At 50.4% G+C, this 21,183-nt stretch overlaps 1 pseudogene; it reads right to left on the bottom strand.

The window, feature by feature from the left end:
* Positions 1–14,589: 14,589 nt before the first annotated feature.
* On the bottom strand, positions 14,590–16,648 carry LOC140596232 (zinc finger and BTB domain-containing protein 22-like; annotated as a pseudogene).
* Positions 16,649–21,183: the final 4,535 nt, after the last annotated feature.

The following is a 21,183-nucleotide window of genomic DNA, read 5'->3' as shown; positions in this document are numbered from 1 at the left end:
GGAGTTGGGCGGGCCTGCATTTAAGTCCTAGCGCCACGTTTATCTGTGTGTCTTTAGCTTTCCATCCTCCCACCCGGGGAACATAGGTGATGAAAGTGTCTTCTCCAGATGATTGTTACAAGGATGAAATGAAATACAGCACATTAAAGCCCCTGGCACATAGTAGGTGCTCAGAAAACGGTGGGCAAGTCCTGGAAACGGCCGCCAGCCTTGAGGGCTGAGGCCCAAGGGACAGGAACAGCCCAGAGACCAGGGCTCGCCCGAGGTCGCCAGCCCATCTGCGCGGACCGTGGACCCTGAAGTCACTGGGGAAGGGGAGCGGTGACCTGAGTTTCATCTCCACAGCTATTGCTACTTGGGTGTCACCGTGAGTTCCTGGGGCCCTTGCGGGTGGCCTTTCTGCCTAGAGATTATTTGGTCTCCTTTGGTTTTCCAAAATTAACATTCAATTTCTGAGAGTTATAAATCCCATAATCCCGCTTCAGCGTTTGAGGTCAGAGTAAAAATCTTCCACGAATCGAGCAACTTTTATTTTTATTTTTTTATTTTTTAAAAAAGATTTTATTTATTTATTTATGAAACACACACACACACACACAGAGAGAGAGAGAGAGAGAGAGAGACACAGGCAGAGGGAGAAGCAGGCTCCATGCAGGAGCCCGATGTGGGACTCGATCCCAGGACCCCGGGATCACAGCCTGAGCCAAAGACAGGCACTTAGCCGCTAAGCCACCCGGGCTGCCCAAATCGAGCAACTTTTAAAATAACTTTTTGAAATTACCTTTAAAAATGATGAGTGTTTGTTTATAATCTTGGTTAAAACATACGTAAACACTTTAAGCGGAATATATAAGCTTAATATATTCAATTTCTGTTTAAAATACTTCACTTGCCTTAATGACAAACAAAACTTTCTTAAGCGCTTAAATAGTTCTTGGAAATCTAATAATTTATGTTAATAAATATGGTGAGTTTAAACTCTCAACACTACTCTGATGCTGTTGACAAACTCGGTTAGATTTCAATTTAAAAATCCTAAGTCTAAATCAATCTATGATTCGTTTGCACATTTTCAATTAGAACCTTAAGGCTGATCCGTTATACCCATAGAGCATATTCTCTTAAATATTATAAATACTCAGAATTCTAAACATGCACCCATTATTTCTTAACGTCTCTATGCCACTGCTATGTGTTTGATTCCCTTAAATATCTTTTTACTCGATTCTTATCAAGCTTAAGAAAAAAGTGGGCTCAGGAGACTATGATTTTGTCACTCCAACAAGTATTGGGGTTAACTTCCCAAGCCATTTAGGGGTTATCTCTTCTAGGTTCTTTCTTTTTCTTTCTTTCTTTCTTTCTTTCTTTCTTTCTTTCTTTCTTTCTCTCTCTCTCTCTCTCTCTCTCTCTCTTTCTTTTTTCTTCTTTCTTTCTTTCTTTATTTTTCTTTCTTTCTTTCTAGATTTTATTCATTTATTCATGAGAGACACAGAGAGAGGCAGAGACACAGGCAGAGGGAGAAGCAGGCTCCCTGCAGGGAGCCCGATGTAGGACTCGATCCCAGGACCTGGGTTCACGACCTGACCCAAAGGCAGATGCTCAACCACTGAGCTCCCCCAGGTGCCCTCTGCTCTAAGATTTCTTAATATCCACAGAAATCGCAGGCTTAGATGTAGATTTTTGCCCATGACCTCAATGGGACTTGAGTCCTGTGTGTGTCACTTGAACAGGATTTCCCATGACCTGAAGGGGAGCGGTCCTGTAGCCTGGTTCCTGTGGGTTCCATCTGCATATTCTCAAGTCATATTTGAGGTTAAGTGTTTGCGTTTGGGTTTTGGTTCAACTTGATTTACTGCCTGAATCTATTCTGAACCCCGTTCGAGGACTTCCTCTTAGGGCCACCCTGTTACAAATATTTAAATGACACACAACTGAATCTTTCTGCTTTTGTTTGGCTCCTAGGGACAATTCTAAGGTGTTTTACAGTGACACTGAGTTGAGGTTTAAGAAACCTGCGTGCAACTGAGGGAACGGGGTGTGGGTGGGGGGCAGAGGTGGGGCCCGGGGTGGGGCTTCCTCTTCATCCTGGCCTCAGCTTCTCTGACCTTTCTGGCTAAAGTAGACACCCCCCACCCCATCACGGTCTAGGATGCCCATCACCCTAGCTTATCTTCTTAGATGATTTGTCGCCGGCTGAAAATTTCTTTTGTGAACAAATGAAAACCCAAGAGTCAGTTAGATGTGGATTTCAGATAAACGACGGATAATGATCCCAGGTTCCAAATATTGCGAGGGGCATCGAAAACTATCCGAAAACTATTGTTTATTTGAAATTCACATTTAACTGGGATCCTGAGGTTCACCCGATGAGCCCACCCTACTTTCGTGTTGATAATTACCTGTTCGATACCCTCTCCCCAACTAACACTGTAAGCCTGTGAGCGTTCAGTCTGTCTTTTTTTTTTTTTTTAAGATTTTATTTATTTATTTGAGAGAAAGAGAGAGAGAGAACGAGTAGGGTGAGGGGCAGGGGGAGAAGCAGACTCTCCATGGAGCAGGGAGCCCAATGCGGGACTTGATCCCAGGACCCTGGGATCACAAGCCGAGCCGAAGGCAGACGCCTAACCAACTGAGCCACCCAGGGGCCCTCAGTCTGTCTGTCTTGTTCACTGCTGTATTCCTGGGACCCAGCACAGGACCCAACTTATGGTCTCCCCTTTTTGGGGAGGTTGCCCTTGGTGATCCCTTGAGAAATCAGAAATGAGCCTCCAGGCTGAGTTCAAACCCGGCTGGGTTCATCCTAGACCAATTTTTTGAGTGTGCTGTTTGGGTGTCTGTCCTGTGATGGAGTTTGGAGCTGGGAGTGTTAGTGTTCCTGCCGCTCCTCTCGGCTGGGACCCGTCGGGGACCTGGGGCAGGTGCCTCTGAGCCCCGGTGATGTACCTGGTCCACCGGTCTGAGGCCAGGGGGTGGCTGCCCACAGCAAAGCTGAGCAGAGGGGTGAGCCACTCACTGGTCCCACTTGTCCCCTTCCCAGGGCCTGCTATGTGTGCCCGAGAGAGAGAGCGGGGGTCCAACATGTGGCCTGCAGGGATGTGCTCTCCTGGGCCTGGTGGTGACCTTCCTGCCCTCACAGCCCTTGGGGGCTCCAAGGAGGGGCCCCGGGGTCCCCAGAACCTCTCTCACTCCAGCCGGGATGGGAGGGGTCAAAGCCTCAGCCTCTGTCCCCTTGAACCAGACTCCTGGTCTCAGCACGGATGTGCTGACCCTTGCTCTGACCCAGACGAGCTCGTGTGCACACACTCAAACACGTGCACACCCGGGAGCTCATCCTGCTTCGATCTCATGGACCCGGCACGTGTCAGCTCCCCAGAAGCCTCCCTGGGACCCTGCCCCCTCTTGGGGGGCATGCCTCACCCTGAGTGGCAGTGAGGGGCTGGGAGGTCTGCCCTCGGCGTTCAGGGACCTCTAATTCATCTCGGTGTCTGGCGCCTGGCCCAGGGCTTGGAAGTGCTCAGTAACCACTTATGGAAGGGCCCGAGCACAGGCCTGGGCCCCGCCCAGCAACAAAATTAAGCACTGAGACATGCTTCAAGCCAGGCACTGCTCTAAGCTCTTTAGCTCAGTGCTTAGAATTCTCTGAGTGCTCTCAGTGAGCTTATGAGGCGGGTACTACCCTGACCCTCACATTTCTGAAGGGGAAACTGAGGCACAGCAATTCAGTGAAGCCAGTGGTGAATTCATCTGAGCGTGTGAGCCTGACAACTGTGAAGGTTGAGACCCCCCCACACACCTAGTAACTCCCTTATCCACATGACTTAGCTAAGGCTCACAGATGTCCCCTGGTTCCCCTAGGACCAGGCCAGAGCAAACCCTCCAAACTCCCATCCTTTACCGGGTCATTGATTAGCCTAACTGCTTGTCCTCACCGAGCCATCGATCAGAACAAGGCGTGTACTGGCCACGCTGCTTTCCTTCCTGCGCTTCTGGCCCACGGTCAGCACGGGCCAGCTACAGGCCCCCTGGAAACAGTCTGGCTGTGGGGCACAACCGGTCTACCTTCCTGTCACCCATGGTCCACCCCACTTGCCACCCCGATTCCTCTTGCCTCATTAAGCCCTTTTTGCCTGCCTCTTAGGATGCTTGTAGAACATTCCACAGAGCTCTACCTACTGCCAGCGGACCCCCGCCCATGAAATCGTCCCTTCCTGCCCCACAATAACTGGTATTGAAGGCCACTCCCTGCAAAAGCTGGGCTTGTCGGATTTTATTTGGCAGTAACTCGCCCAAGCTCACATGGCTAGCAAGGGGCAGAGCCAGGACTTCTGCTCTGGGAGCTGGGAGCTGGGAGCTGGGAGCTGGGCTCTGGGCTCCAGATGCTCCATTTATTGGCCTGTGGTGGCCGCTGCGCCCTCCGTACCTCTGCAGTTACACGCACACACACACACACGTGAAGCTCACCTCCATCACCTCCTGCCTGCACCCAGGCTCACACACGCTCCCACCCTCACCCACCCTCACCCAGGCATGTACTCCCCCCACGTGCATGTGTGCACGCACCCATCCTCACACAGGTCTGTACACCACCCCCCATGTGCATGGGTGCACGTGCTTACTTCATACAGGCAGGTACTCCCTGCATGTGCATGTGCACATGTGCTCATCCTCACACAAGCGTGTATCCCCCCATGTGCATGTAAGCACGCGCTCATCCTCACACAGGTGTGTACCCCACCCCCGTACATGTGCACACACGCTCAGCCTTACATAGGTGTACCTCCCCCACATGCACGCACACTCTCACTCTCCACATCTCTCCTGCGCAGCACTACGGTTCTTTGTGCCAGGAAAGGAAGGTGAGTCTGTGGAAAAGCTTGTCGCAGGCTTTGGCTGTGACCCCCCTCTCCCTGCATCCCTCCGCGGCCTGCTGGGATCTCCTGAACCGGACCCCTACCCCCATGCTCTCCCAAGGCACCTGCCAGGCTCATGGCATGTTACTCTCCACCTGCTGTGATTCAGACACCTGCAGGGAGGGAGCTCGAGCGGGTGGAAGATCCAGTAGATGGATAATGGAACTGGGGTAACGTGGGCCCCGGCACTCAGGAGCTGGCTGGCAGATGTCGAAGGAAGCCTGGAGCCGCACACATGGAGCCGTGCCTCCCTGGCCCTCCCTCTGAGAGGAGCCTCTGCTCCGGGTTTGCTTCTGGGTTTGAATCTTTGCTGCCTGCCAGCTGGATGGCCCTGGACAAGTTACTTAACCTCTCTGAGCTTCAATATTTTTATCTGTTACATGAGGGCAGAGAGGACAATTCAATGAGATGAGCTAACACTGTGTGCCAAACACTGGGCCAGGGAAGTTAGACGGGTTAAGTTATATGATCTTCTCAGTAACATGCCAGGTTAGACCTTAGGTCAAACCCTGTGAAATTGCCATTTTTAAAGGTCAAAAATAGTCAAATGCTGACAGATGTATTTAGTATAGCCTTTCGTTATCATCCCTGTGTTACAGGTGAGGAAATGGAGACTCAGAGAGGGGACAGGACCTGCCCAGGATCACACGGCCGCAGAGCAGCAGAGCTGGGGTTTGGACACTGGTCCACCTGGTTCTTTTTTTTTTTTGTTTTTAAGATTTTATTTATTTATTCATGAGAGACACGGAGAGAGGCAGAGACACAGGCAGAGGGAGAAGCAGGATCCCTGCAGTAGGGGGGAGGGCTGATGCGGGACTCGATTCCAGGACCTGGGACCACACCCTGAGCTGAAGGCAGACACTCAACCACTGAGCCACCCGGGTGTCCCCCACCTGGTTCTTCTGTTAAATGTTAATGCTGGGCCTTGGTGAAGACCAAACCAGCCCAGGTCAAGTGCTTGGCATGGCACCAGGCACGCAGTGAGTGCTCAGTAAATACACTGTTTCTTTCCTTGTTCCTGGGGTGACTTCTCAGCTAAAATCTGAACCCCTCATCAGGCTAGATGACTGACTCCCCCATTCCTACCCCAACCCCTCCCTCTGGCCTGTCACTCACTCCAGTGCTGGAGTGAAATCATGTGCTGGCCTCACCCACGCTTGACCCTTGTCCTTCATCATCATCTAAATGCTTTCTGGCAAAGGCAACCCATCTTCTTTCAGGGAGTCTTCCTGGATGGGCACCTCCCTGCCAGGTGCACACTCCCCTTCTTCCTGGGCTCAGGTTCAACACCGCGTTCAACTGGTTCTGCATTTGCCTGTGGAGGCTGTGTGCCTGCAGTGCTCAGCAGGGCTCTGGAGCCGGAGGGGCCCCCCCTCCCCCGAGATCACCTGATAATGTTATGTGTGGGGCGCTAGGCTAAGTGTTTTTTGTGTTCTCCAATTTTGTTCCCATAGCAACCCTTCAAGAGGGAATACTTTTTTATTCTTTCTATTTTGCAGTTGTTGAGACTGGGGCTTTCAGAAATAAAGTGACTTTCAGGCTTGAGGTGACTCTGAGATGGAGGGGCTGTGACTTCTGCCCAGGGGAACTGAGGGGAACCGAGGGGTACCTCCTGGTGGAGGTGACATTTGGGAAGTCCCTTGACAAGGGGCTAGCCTGGCAACAGGCAGGCAGGGGTGGGGAGGTGAGAAGAGAGGAAAAGATGAGCCGGGAGGAGGAGACCATGTGAGCCAGGCTTGAAGACACAAGCAACCCTGGGTGTCTTCAGGGAGTCAATCCTGGGGTGGGCGGGAAGCAGGGTGGGTTGCGGGGGCTCACAGCATGACCGGATGGATGGTGAGACTCTGGGATTGAGGTCAGGCAGGAAGAGGAAGGCTGCTGGGGCTGGGAGGGGAGTCATGGCCCAGGTAAGAAGTGGGTCCTGACCATCTAGGAGGTCCCTCCAGCCAGGACACTCTGATATTCCACCGTCCCAAACGTCTGCGGTTCTCATCTACCGCAGGCTGATGAGGCCACCTTTTTTGGTGTTTGTTACTTTTAACAAGTAGCATCCTGAGAGTCCCTAATCTTGACATTTTAATTGTCTAAGGTCATGCGTTTCTTCCATCTAAGCTTCTACTAAAGCAAGAGCTTAAAAGCTTGGAGAGTCTATAATTCATACCTGCTGAGGAGCCCTTTGCATCTCAGATCCAGTGATTTGTAGATTCTATGATTAATTTCAGGAAGATGCTGAGCGTGTGGGTGGGGAAGGCAGGGACAGGCCTGGTGCATAAGCATCAACCCCCTCCTTGAGTGTCAAGTTCCCAAGGGCTGGGTACAGAAGAGGAATCAGGAAATATTTACAGAATGAATGTTTGGGTGAGAAAGGACAAGGCCAGCTCAGGGGTGGGGGCTTGGGTGGTTCTGGGCCAGGGACAGGGCTGGCGTTGGTGCAATTAGGAGGAAAGGGCCAAGTGCATTTGTGGGAAGTCCACACGAAGTTGCAGATAAGGGTTGAGCATTTGAGCTTGTGTTTGAGACGGGAACTGTGCCAACACTGGCACGTAGTGAAGTCAGATTTGCAGCGCGGCCCCATGGCTGCTGTGAAGCCACGATAAAGCCAAAATGGGGGTGGGCCAACCTTTTTCCTAGATGGCCAGCTAGTAAGTATTTTAGGTGCTTTGGACCAAGATATGGTATTGTTTTCTTTTAGCACAGATAGAGTGTCGTTGCATAAGTACGCCTTGTCCCCAAATTCAATAGCAAAATAATACACACGCTCCCCTGTGCCGTAAAGTGTGACATCTGACCATCCGCAGTTGGAGGGATCATCATGTTGTAGTAAACACACATGTTGGATTACTATTCAGCCTTAAAAAGGAAGGGAATTCCAGCATCTGCTGCAGCATGGATGGAACCTCCAGGACATTCATCCAAGTGAAATAAGCCAGTCACAGAAGGACAAATGCCCTATGATTCCACTTATACGAGGTCCCTAGAGTAGCCAGATCCACAGAGACAGGAAATTGAATGGCGGTGGCGAGGGGCTGGGGTCGGGGTAGGAGGGCATGAGGAGTTCGTGTTTAGTGGATGCAGAGTTGCAGTTTTATAAAACGGAAAGTTCTAGAGATGGATGGAGGTGGTTGCACAACAGTGTAAGCGTATTTAGTGCCACTGAACCGTACACTCTGAAAATGGTTAAGACGGTTAAATTTACGTTGGGTGTATTTTATCACAATAAAAAAAATTTTGCAGCATTCAAAAAGTCTCCTTTTTTTTTCCATGTTTTGACATGATCGGAATGTACCGGTTAAAAAAAAAAAAAAAGAAGGAGTGTGCTGTGGCCATACGCACGCTGCCGCCTTCTCAGCTGTGTCACTGTGATCTGTCATGCTCTGAGCGGCCACCCACGGCGAAGAGAGCAGCGAGGCGGTGCCACGACTCAGCTCCCAGGTCGTGGGGCGCAAGCACCATGGACAGCGTGTAGCGAACAGGCTCAATTGTGTTTGGATGATTGTGTTCGGCTGAAACTATTTATGGACTAAATTTCATTTAGTTTTCATGTGTCATGGAACATTCTTCTCTTGATTCCCACCCTCCCCCCTCAAGATCAATGTTAAAAAGTATTAAGCTCCTGGGCTGTAGGAAAATCAGCCGTGGGCCGGATTTGATTTGTGAGTTGTAGTCCGTCAGCCTCTGGTCTGAAGCATTAGATTTCTTCCTAATTTGGCCAGAGGCTTCCTTGGAGGATTGATAATATGGTGGATTGACTTTTGGTCTGTTTGCTCGGAGTCACTTGTTCTGCTTCCACGGGCAGGGACGAATTCGGGCCACTTGGGTGCCACTTTGCCTGACAGCTCGCTCTTGGAGGAGAAGGACTCCGGGTGCCCTAAACATCTGGCTAGGATGCTGTGGTCCAGGTCAGCTCCCTGGGGGAGAAGCTCGGGGGATGAAGTGCGGGGCAGGGTTTCAAGGCTGTGTCCCAGAGAGGAGCCCCGCTACCGTTATGCTCTTGGATGTTGGGCACCGAGGGCTCATTGGTGTCCTCCACCAATATGGTAGCTCTGGGACTCTTGCTTCCAATCCCAGTTACCTCCTCTGTGAAACGAGGTAAGAGGGGATGTCCGCTGTGGGTGGCACTGTCTTCATTGTTAAGCAGAGAGCCTCTTAGGTGGGGGTCAGGATGTACACTCAGCGACGAGCAGGTACCTTGTGGGGCTGAATGTGGCTAAGAGCTAGGGTGGGGATTGGAAGGGCCTGGAGCACCCACTGCCCAGGTAGCTCCCACTGATGGTCATCACTGATGACCATTGGCGACACCATCCCCCAAATGGTGGCATGTTTCCTAACTTTGCAATTTTTGCTGTGTCCATGATTTATGACATGATTACTACTTGGATTACCATTTACCTGAATAATTATTTACTTCATCTTTTGTCTGTGTCTCACCTTTTCTTTCTTTCTTTTTTTTTTTTATGATAGTCACAGAGAGAGAGAGAGGCAGAGACACAGGCGGAGGGAGAAGCAGGCTCCATGCACCGGGAGCCTGATGTGGGACTCAATCCCGGGTCTCCAGGATCGCGCCCTGGGCCAAAGGCAGGCGCCAAACCGCTGCGCCACCCAGGGATCCCGTCTTTTTTTTTTTTTTTTAAAAGATTTTATTTATTTATGAGAGATGGAGAGAGAGGCAGAGACACAGGCAGAGAGAGAAGCAAGCTCCATGCAGGGAGCCCAACGTGGGACTCGATCCGGGGACTCCAGGATCACACCCAGGCCGAAAGCAGGCGCTAAACCACTGGGCCACTGGAGCTTCCCTCTTTTTTTTTTTTTTAACTCACTTTTTCAACATGAAGTTATTTAATAAGGCCGGTTTATATCACTGCCGTAAGTGGGAAAGCAGCATGACTTGCCCTCAGTTGATTCCTATAAAATACATATAAGGGAAGTGAAATCATTTTTATTAAGGTCAAGCAGGAGACATTAGCTTGGCATAGGTTCGTGAGCCTGAGACCTGATCCCTTCTTGCCTGAGACAGAGGTTGGCAAGTGGTAAAGACTAGGTAGTGCCAACCCGAGACCCCCTCCTCCACATGACCAGAAGGAATGAAGAGAACTCTAGAAGGAATTCAGTGCTACTTCGTGCTGGGTTCATTTCCCTGCGCCTCCTGAAAAGCATCTGGGCGACCACGAGTGGCATTTTGATCACCTTGGGGAACAGGACAGTAAATCACGGGCCTGCCTTGAATGTGTTACCTCCAGGGCTAGGTAACTCCGGGAGCATTATCAGAACAGGATACTTGAGGGTAAATGATTCTGTTGGTTCCCTCCCCACGGCTGCTGGTAGGGTGAAGGGAGGAGGAGAGATGGGTGGTAGCAGGAGCTGGTTGGGGGGGTCACTGGGGAGGAGGGCTGGAAAAAGGGCTCAAAGGAAGAGCGTGTGTGTGGAGGGAATGCATCGGTCGGGAAGCACTGAGTTTGGAGGATCTGCTGCTTCTACAGCAAGCAGAAGGAAGCCAGCTTCGTCCTAGGGGTGATCTCCCCTCATCCCCCCAGTTGCTTGCTGCAAACATGAGCCTGAGACATGGCCTGGGTAAGGAGCGATCAGGATGCTGCAGTTTTGGCAGAACCAGCAAGAAGGCAGAGACGCTTCGGGCCCGTGGCCAAGGGCCTCTCCTGAGTGATATGGGTCCGTGTAGATCTCCCCGGGAATGGGGAGAGGGAAGAGGCTTTTTCCATGACAGAATTTCATCTTGCTCTTGAGCTATAGGAGCACTTCAAGTCTGCTTTCCAGGATGACTTTCACTGCCCGGGCCTTTCTGGACACAGCTGATCATCCTTATCAAAACACGCTCCTTCGGTTGATGAAGGGCTTACTGAGTATCTGCAGTCTGCTGGGCACTGCACTGCCCCTGGAGGTGCACCTACCATGTGCTGGGTGCTGTGCCGGCCATCGTGCGGACCCTGGGAAGGGTCTGAGATCTTACCCTCCCTTTGAGCTAATATGCCACCTGTCATAGTTGCATGGACGCTGGCCTTGGGGCTCCTTAAGGAGTTCAAAACGGGGGCACTAATACAGGTTTCAACCCAGTACCTACCAGAGCAGGAGGTGCCAAGGAAGGAGCAACAGGGGGGGAATTTGGGAAGGCTTCCCAGAGGAGGTGGTATTTGAACCAGGTACTGAAGGTCATGCAAGAGTTTGCCAGGCAGAAGATACAGAAGGGTGTGTCTAGCAGGAGGATGTTGTATGCATCTGGAGATGTGAGCAGTCCAGAATGTTCCAAGGAATGGGTCTGGCACATTGGCCCTGGATCTAGAATCCTGCTCATTTAGCCACTTGCTTATCCTGCTACAGCACCTGTGAGGCAGGAAAGAGCCCAGCAGAGAAGGTTGGAAGCCCCTGTCTTTGAGGATGCCAGGGCTCTGCCCAGCACAGCATTAAATTAACGATTTCCAGGGAGGGGCCAGATGAGGGACAACTGGTTAGGGAACACTGTCCAGAGGGAGTGAGTCACTTTATTTTAAGAACTATTTTAAAAATTATTATTGCATATAAAATGCGTATTTGTTGTAAAAAAAAAAAATCAAACAATTCTGAACTATATAAAGTAAAAAAGTGAAACCTCACTCTCCCCCACAATCCTCCTCAGAGGTGACCACTTTTAGCCATTTGATGTGAACCTTTCTAGAGTGTCATATATATAAAATGAATTTTTTCCAACAAAAATGGGATCATACTAATATATATCTTATTTTGCAACTTGCTTTTATACACAATCATTATTTATTTGCTCAGTAAATATTTTTTGAGCACCTACTATAGTCCAGGCGATGTAGGCTCTGGAATGAAAGCAAAGATCAGGTCAGGCAAGGTCATTGTTCAGGTTGAGCTAACTTTATACAAAGAGATGAATGATAAACAAGCAAATGTATACATAATTACAGGGTGTTAGAAGTGCGTAAAGGAAATAAGCACAATGCTGTCACAGAGACAACAGAAGAGACCTATTTACGTAGGGTAGCCAGGGAAGGCTTCTTGGAGGAGGTGACGTTTAAAGTGAGACTCACCGGAGGAGCAGGAGAAAGCAGCTGAAAAGCCAGGAAGTGAGATTTAGGCAGAGGGAAGAGAAGCACAAAAGCGTATGACATGTGTCCCCTGAGCCCAAACACGGGGAACTGGCATTACCTGAGTCTTATCACGAAGACGCATCAGATAAAACTGAGGGACAGCAAATGAAGAAACTTTAAGAATGTCAATGTCGGGGATCCCTGGGTGGCTCAGCGGTTTAGCGTGCCTGCCTTTGGCCCAGGGCGTGATCCCGGGGGTCCTGGGATCGAGTCCCACGTCGGGCTCCCTGCATGGAGCCTGCTTCTCCCTCCGCCTGTGTCTCTGCCTCTCTCTGTGTCTCTCATGAATAAACAAATAAAATCTTAAAAAAAAAAAAGAATGTCAATGTCATGAAATACAAAACAGGTCTGAGGAGCTGTTTCAGATGAAAGGGAACCAAAGAGACGTGATGACCGGATGCAACATGTGATCTTGGATTTTTCTTTTGCCGAAACAGACGTTATTTTGACAATTACTGAAATCCTGGTAAGATCCGTGGATCGGGCAATAACATCATATCAGTGTTAACTTCTTGACTTTGATAATTGTACTGTGGTTATGTAAGAGAATTCTACACTTTTAGGAAACCTGTGAACAAATATGTACTTACAGTAAGGACATCATGCCTGTGGCTTACTACAAAACAGATTGGGGAAAAATATATATAATATATAGAAAATATGAATATATATATAGAGGGAGAACACTAATGTAGTAAGATTTTTTTTCTAAGATTTTCTTTATTTGTTCATGAGGGACACAGAGAGAGAGGCAGAGACACAGGCAGAGGGAGAAGCAGGCTCCATGCAGGGAGCTGGATGTGGGACTCGAACCCAGGGCCCCAGGATCATGCCCTGAGCCGAAGGCAGACGCTCCACCGCTGAGCTCCCCCGGTGTCCCAAGTAATGTAATAAGATGTTAATATTTCAGGTATGTAGATGATCCAGATGGAGGGTATCTGGGAATTCTTTGTATGATTTTTACAATTTTTCCATAAATCGGAAATCATGTCAATAAGAAAAGCTTAGGACAAAGTATAGGGTTGATCATTCTATTATATATTGATAGATATTGGGAAGACCATACCCTTTATCCTTCTCGCCTGTGGTGGAAGAAAGGGCTTGTCTCCCCTCTCCCCCAACCCATGCTAACACGGAACATCAATAATCTTTTAAATCTCTGACACTGTGATAGATGTGATAGATGTATCTCATGTGTTTCATTGGGCATCTCTTCTACCTGGGGCTGAGCACCTTTTTCTCTGCGTGCTGCTCATGTGCATTTTTCTTTTGTATAAGTAGGGAAGTGAAGGGGGCCCAGGACCAGAGCTCCGGCCCCTTTGAGGAGGAACAGAGAGGTTGACGGAACCCAGGGAAACCAAGTAACTCAGGAAGCAGGGAGGCCAGCTATGTCCAAGGCTGCTGAGAGGGCCGGTAAGGTGGGGACAGAGGAGTGGCCCCTGGAGGCCGCAGTCTCGGTGGCATGTTGGGATGGAAGCCTAGTCACAGCAGGTGGAGGGGAGAATGAGAGGTGATGTTTTTGGAGAGACCGACCACCCCCACATTGCTAAGAAGGTGGGACAGAGAGATGGGGCAGGAGCAGGAGGGGAGATGTAAGGAGGGTGACACTCCTTGTGTTCGCTCATGGGGACATTCAGAAAAGGGGGAGGACTAGTGGCAGAAGAATGAGCAGAGAGAGCAGGAGTAATGTCCATCAAAAGAGAGGGGACGTTACATTCCCCTGGGTGACCTCCTAGCCAGACACCAGTGACTCCCAATGGCAGCCCCTCTCTTCACCCTAACTGCTTCCCTGAGCCCCAGGCATGGCCATACACCTGCCTGCTTGATAGCTGACCATGGGTGGCCAGTGGGCATTCAAGTCCAACTGGGCCAGAAAAGAACTCATGACTTTGGGGTGTCTGGGTGGCACAGTCGGTTAAGTGTCCAATTCTTGATTTCAGCTCAGGGTCATGGGGTCGAGTCCCATGTCAGGCTCCCCACTCGGCGGGGAATCTGCTTGAAGATTCTTTCTGTGTCTCTCCCTCTGCCCCTCCCCCCAGTCTCTCTCTCAAATAAATAAATAAATAAATCTAAAAAAAAAAAAAGGAACTCATGACTGGATATGTTTCTTTCTTTTTTTTTTCCTTTCCCGAGTGAAATGACCAATAAATATTTTAATCACCATTTAAAAAAAATAAGATTTAAAATAAAAACCTTATGTTCTTACGTCTTCACTCCCTCCTCAATGAGGATCCAGTTGGGGTGGGGGGGCTCAAGGAGGGATCGGAGGGATGAGGGTAGAAATACAGGGCACGTCCTTAGGGAAGTGGGGTAGGTGCTAGGACAAAGGCCTGGTCCCCACAACAACACAAACACAAACTTCAGGTATAGACTACAACCATCTGACCCTTGACCCTGTGACTCCAGGATGCTCCATGGTCCCCCTTTCCCTCCCCCCCACCATATGCATCCTAGTCTGGAGCTGGGGCTTCAGTGTACCCATCTGAGGGGAAGGAAGGACTTAGTTCCGGGGATACCTCGTGGGAGAGTGGCTGAGGAGTGGAATGGAGTGGCTAATGGTGCAATATGCTTCCCCCTCCAGAATATATACAAGTCTGTAGAGATAAGGAAGACATTAAGTGAGGCGGGAGATCACCTGAGGGCCACCTGAGGCCTGGCTCAGCCTCCCTGTTTCCTCAAACCGGAAAGCTACCTCCAGAGCTGCCCCTTCAGTTTGTTCCTCCACCTCCACCAAAGCCCATCTCCACCTTGTGGACGCTGGGTGGGGACCAGGCCCTGCGGGTGGACTGGGGCGTGGCCCCACTTGCCTCATCACCGCTGCCCCCGCCCACTCCAGGGGACTCTCTCTTGAGGGGCAAGGTTGGCCCCGTGGGCCCCCCGGGTCCTGGCCCGCCCCCGCCCCCGATCAGGCGGTGCCGGCGCTCACAGTGTCCCCGGTGGCGCATGAAGCTGTCTCGCCGCATGAACTTCTTGGCGCAGACACCACACTCGTAGGGTTTGGGGCCTGTGTGTGTCTTCATGTGCTCCGTTAGGTGGGGCTTCACCTTAAACTTTTTGTTGCACACGGGGCAGTCAAAGGGCCGCAGGTTGAGGTGCATGTCCACGTGCCGATCACGCATGCTCTTGTGTGAGAACGCCTTCCCACAGTGGCACAAAAAGATCTTATTACCATCCCCACTGCCTGTCCCTCCGGGGGTTCCCCCAGGACCACCAGGCATGCCCAGGGCCCCTGACGACGTGCCCCCCAGGGTCACCGCCCCGTGTTCAGCCTGGTTCCCTGGTGGCTGGCCTGGAGCCTGTGAGGAGGAGGAAGAGGAAGAGGAGGACGAAGATGATGGGAAAACCAGGATCTGGTTGCCCTGCATGTCCAGGGGAAGCAAGGGCCTCGGAGGGTGGGAGGGGGCATAGGAGGAAGGGGTTGGCCCCCCTGAATCATCAAGCCCTGCTCCAGGACCCCCACCGTCATAGGAGCCAAAGTCATTGGAAGACTCGCAGAAATTGGCCTGCTCCTCTCCCTTGTCTGGAGGCTCGGCTCAGTCAGGGTGCGGACATCACTTATGCTAAGGGTGGCCTCCGGTCCTCCCGCCTCGGGAACCCTGGAGCCACCCCCCAGCTCTTCATCTTCATCATCCTCACAGGTCAACACCAGGTCTTCCTCCTCATCCTCTTCCAGATCTGGGTCTTGGGGAACCAGGGGTGCTGGCGCTGGGCTATTTCTACCCCGCTTCACGTATACCCAGTGTTTCTGTGGCATGATGCTGGGGGGCACGTAGGTGGGCCGCCAGAGCCCAGCCCCAGGAACCCCAGGACCCCTCTCGTCCCCGCCGTCATGGCACAGCTCATCTGCCTCCAGCAGCAGCTTCCCAGAGGTAGCCCCCCCCACTGCCAACCACAGGGGCTGGGAATACAGGGCCACCTCCTCGACGCTCCCCGCTGCCCACCGCAGAAGCTGGAAATGCCTCTTGGGAGGAAGATGAGAAATCAGTGGACTCTCGGGGGCTGAAGTAGTTGCTGCTGTTGGGGGACTGATTCTCACTGGCCCGGCTGGAGGCATGGGAGCGCACGGAGCCCACGGTGGCAGGGACCACAGTGGCCCCACTCCCCGATGGGACCCCAGCACCAGGAACAGTGGCCGAGGTGGCTGCAGCTGTGGTGATGGTGGTGGTGGTGGCCAAGGCCTGGCCTTCGCGGAGGAGTTCAGTGCACTTATCCACGATGTGCCACATTTGGAGCACCGACCCCACCGTGAGAAAGTTGACAATGTCAGCAGCAGCCATGCTGAGACGGCACTGTAAGCCGAAGCCAGGACAGTCTCGAAGGCGCCTGGGTCCATGACGCTGGGCAGCGAGATGGAGGTCATGCCCTTGAGTAAAACCTGGTCATGGAAGTAAGGGGAGGAGGCAGCCAGGACAGCACGATGAGCCCTGAACTCTCGGCCCTGCACACGGATGGACACGTCGCAGAGCTGGCCCTGTAGCCGCTGCTGATTGAGGGACTCCAGAAGGGCACTGGTCACCTCAGGAAAGGGCACGTGCACCACTGCAGCTGCAGGCAGGGGCAGTGGGGTCGGGGCCAGTGACAGAGGCAGGGGGAGTGCTGCCCCACTGGGAGAGAGAGGAGATGGCTCCATGGCGTGGAGGGAAGGGTTACCCCCCCAGCCACAGGAACAAGGGAAGGAAAAGGGCGGCCGGGGGGGTCTCCGAACCGTGCGCCCCCGGGCCCCCCTGCCCCTCACTCGGTGGCCAGAGCCGCAGCCTGGGCCCCTCCCACCACCATCTTGCGCCAACTCCCTCCCTGGATATGTTTCTTAACTACTCTGGGCTACAGTTTCCTCATCTGTAAAATGGGGATGATAATAGAGCCAACCTCATGGGAATTTGTGGCAATTATTTTTTTTCTATTTATTTTATTTTATTTAAATTCAATTAATTAACATACAGTGTATTATTGGTTTCACAGGTAGAGGTCAGTGATTCATCACTCTTACATAACACCCAGGGCTCATTATATCATGTATCCTCCTTAAGGCCCGCCACCCAGTTACCCCTCTCCCCTCCCTCACCCCTCCAGTGACCCTCACTTTGTTTCCTATGATTAAGAGTCTCTTATGGTTTGTCTCCCTCTATGATTTTGTCCTGTGTATTTTTTTCCTCTCTTCCCCTATGATCTTCTGTTTTGTTTCTTAAATTCCACATATGCGTGTGATCATATAATTGTCTTTCTCTGATTCACTAATTTCACCCTCTAGTTCCATCCATGTCATTGTAAATGGCAAGATATCATTTTTTTGATGGCTGAGTAGTATTCTGTTGTGTGTGTATATATATATAATTTTATATAATATATTAATATATCATATAAAAATATAATAAATATGTAATATATAATATATTTTATTTATAGAAAATATATATCAATATATTATATAAAATATATATTTTTTATATATGCATACCACATCTTCTTTTTTTTTTTTTTTTTAACCACATCTTCTTTATCCATCATCTGTCAATGGACATCTGGTCTCTTTCCATAGTTTGACTACTGTGGACATTGCTGCTATGAACATTGGGGTGCAGGTGCTCCTTCGGATCACTACATTTGGATCTTTGGGGTAAATACCTAGTAATGCAATTGCTGGGTCGTAGGGTGGCTCTATTTTTAACTTTTTGAGGAACCTCCATACTGTTTTCCAGAGTGGCTGCACCAGCTTGAGTTCCGACCAGCAGTGTACAAGGGTTCTCTGGGGATTATTATGAGAGAATCCATGTAGAGCAGCATTAACTAGGAGTGACTTCCCCCTCCCCCGGGGGTCATTCAGCAGTGTCTGGGGACAGTTTTGGTTGTCCACCTGTGTGTGCATGTGTGTCTGGCATCCAGCGGGTAGAGGCTGGGGATGTTGCTCAACATTCTATAATGTGCAAGATGGTCCCATGACAAAGAATGATCGAGAGTACCAAGATTAGGAACCCCTGATGCGAAGCTTGCCAGGCACAAAGGAAAAGCTTGGTAAGTGTAAGATATTACTATTATTTAAAACTTCTGGGGTGCCTGGGTGGCTCAGTCAGTCAAGCGTTAGACTCTTGATTTTGGCTCAGGTCATGTTCTCAGTGTTGTGAGATCGAGCCCAGCATTGGGTGTGGAGCCTGCTTGGGATTCTCTCTTTCTCTCTCCCTCTTCCTCTGCCCACCTCCCCGCCCCCCCCCCCCACCTCACTCGCTCTTGCTCTATCTCTTTCTCTCTAAAAACCAAACCAAACCAAAAAACAAACAAAAACTTCTAGAGTACCCAGCTGGCTCAGTTGGTGGAGCGTGTGACTCTTGATCTTGAGGTGGTGTGTTCAGGCCCCATGTTGGGTGTAGAGATTTCCTTAAAAAAATAAAATCTTTATTTTTTAAAATATATTTTTAAAATTTTTAAATTTATTTATGATAGAGAGAGAGAGAGAGAGAGAGAGGCAGAGACACAGGCAGAGGGAGAAGCAGGCTCCATGCACCAGGAGCCCGATGTGGGACTCAATCCCGGGTCTCCAGGATCACGCCCTGGGCCAAAGGCAGGCACCAAACCGCTGTGCCACCCAGGGATCCCCAAAAAATAAAATCTTTAAAGAAACCAAACTTCTGTCTGAACCAGGTTCTGTTCCCACCTTCTGCCATTTTCCCCTTCTAAGGAAAAGCACGACCATCAGCCCAAGAGTGGGGGACCTTGTCTTGTTCACGATGTACCTCCGATGTCTACAACAGTGCCTGACATACAGTAGTTGCTCAATGAATAATTGGTGACTTGATTTTTAAATTATGTGGCTTGTCTTTTCATGACCTTTACCGTTTTTCTTCCAAGTTTTACTCATTTGTAAGAGCTATTTGTTTATGAAGGCTATTAGCACTCTGTCTTTTGATTTCTTAAAAGGTGTTTGCTGGAAATGGTACAAAGTTTTAACTACGGTAGCATGAACTCCAACTAGCTGGATTAACTGTTCCAGCCTCAGAATATACAGAGCAGAAAACCAAACAAAACAAAATCCCACTAATGGACACTTAAGAGTTTGCCAACTCATAGGCAGAATCAAAGGGAGGGACCAGTTCCCCTCCTCGGAATGCTGAGGAGCTTGGACTCCCAGATCCTTGCCCTGACTTAGCGAGTGGCATGAGCAGGTGACTTTTTGGCATGTTTCTTTGCCTGAGTTGAGTCACTCGCAAATTGGGGATAATGATGTTTGTTCCTGGCTCGTCAGCTTGGGGGTGTTTTAAGCTTTTCAGGTAGAAGGGTTTGGTGTTGGATCAGCAGGCCCACAATTATCGAGTGAGTTCTCTCTCTGCACCGCGGCCCTGATTGAATAAGACATAGTTCTGCTTTTGAGGAGCTAAAAGTCCACACAGGGACAGAGACAAGTACGCCAATCACTATAGTGGCTATGGGAAATGGTGTGTGTGTATGTGTGTGTGGGGGGTGTGTGTGTAGAGCCCCAGACATCATACCCACGAAGTGGGTGGCTGCCTAGAGGGAGGGCAAGAAAGGCTTCCCAAAGGAAAGGGTATCTGAAAGGGCTGGAGGGGATAAATAGGGATTTGTCGGACAGGCAGGGGGCAGGGTGGTCAGAGAGAGGGAAGTGCAGTTGCAGAGGCTTGGAGGCGCACAACAAGACAACGGAGATGGGGACACTGCACCTTGTGGGATTCCTCCTCTCTGGCTGACCCAACACTTCAATTACTTCTTTCCTATCTGGACTTTGGCCTGAGCCAAGTTGGTCTTGGCGGGCAGGAGGCTGACATGTGACAGCGCTGACATGTGACCAGCCACCCTGGGGAGGGGGAAGCAGTCCTGTTAGGAGGCTCTGCTTGGGGGAGCAGGCCTTTAGGGGGCTGGTCAAGTCTCCTTTCTCTGCACAACAAGGAAAGAGGCAGAAGGAGGCTCTGACCCATGGCTCTCTCATTTGGCCCGGGAGTCTCAGCTGTCCTAGGGGAGGATTGTTTTCAGAAGCAGAGAAACCACAGGGGTGGGGGCTCTGGGGGGAACTAGAAGATATCGAGCTGAATGGCAGAGCTGGGGAGAGTCTGAGTTACCTTAGTCTGGGGAGGGCAGAGCATTTCACCTCCCTTGGTACCTCTGTCCTTGGTGCTTGGTGGCCGCTGGGAGTGACGTATTTGAGGCTGAGATGTGTTTCAGCAGGAAAGTGTGCTGGGATCCATTAGCAATGTCTGCTCTGGGTGCTGGAAGGCAGAGAAGGGGCCCGTATGCTATGTTGCTTGCTGCCTCTGCCCTAGTCAGGTGCTCGTGTTTTACAGATGGGGAGACTGAGGAACAGAGAGTGGAAGTAACTTATTTGTTCTTGTATCTCCAGTCCCAGGACAATAACTGTCACAGAGTGTCAGGAAATGTCCATGGAGCCAGCTTTCACTGAGTCCTCGAGCCTCAATTTTGTGTTTTATTAAAACTGGACAAGTGGTTGTTTGGTGCACAGAATCTTGCATGTTCCCTGGAAGTTTTTCTGCAAAGGAACAGCCCCCCAGAGGAGGACCTTGGAGTGGTGTCTTCTCAGGGAAGCTGTGAGCTGACCTGGGCAGAAAGGCCGAGAGCAGGCTCAGGCAGCAGGCTGCAGGAGAACTGACTTGGCCCTTTTCAAAAAGATTAACTAAAAAATATTAAATAGAATGGAAGGGCCACAGAACCTCAAGTCTGAAAGCGTTCAACAGTTTAGCAGGAAAAAACCAACCAACCAACCAACCAACCAAACAAACACAGACCTGTGTTCAAACATCAACTCTCTCTCTTTCTAGCTGTGTGACTTTGGGAAAGTGACCTAACCTCTCTGATTCCATTCAGTTTCCTCATCTGTAAAAGACGAGTAATATCATCCCCAGCTCAAAGGTTTAAATGAAATATGCAAGCACATTGCCAGCCCAGCGCCTGACACTGAAAATAGGAGTCCCCATTTTACAAAGTGGAAGAAAAAAAAAAAAAAGAAAGAAAACCCAGCAACTTCAAGTTCCAAAGACACTAGTGTCCCTATTTCTAGCAAGTAGTCGTCTACAATAGGCACATTTTACTGGTCTTCCATGCCTTCCAGGATATGCGGTGCCTTGGCTTCTCCCACAAAGTCACCAGTTGAGAGTGGAGTTCTGGAAGGACCCCAAAGGCCCCGGGGTTCACCCAGCACCTACTACCTGCAA

This window comes from Vulpes vulpes, chromosome 2 (genome assembly GCF_048418805.1).
Source record: "Vulpes vulpes isolate BD-2025 chromosome 2, VulVul3, whole genome shotgun sequence".
Lineage (NCBI taxonomy): Eukaryota > Metazoa > Chordata > Mammalia > Carnivora > Canidae > Vulpes > Vulpes vulpes.
This window is presented reverse-complemented; position numbering and strand designations above follow the sequence as displayed.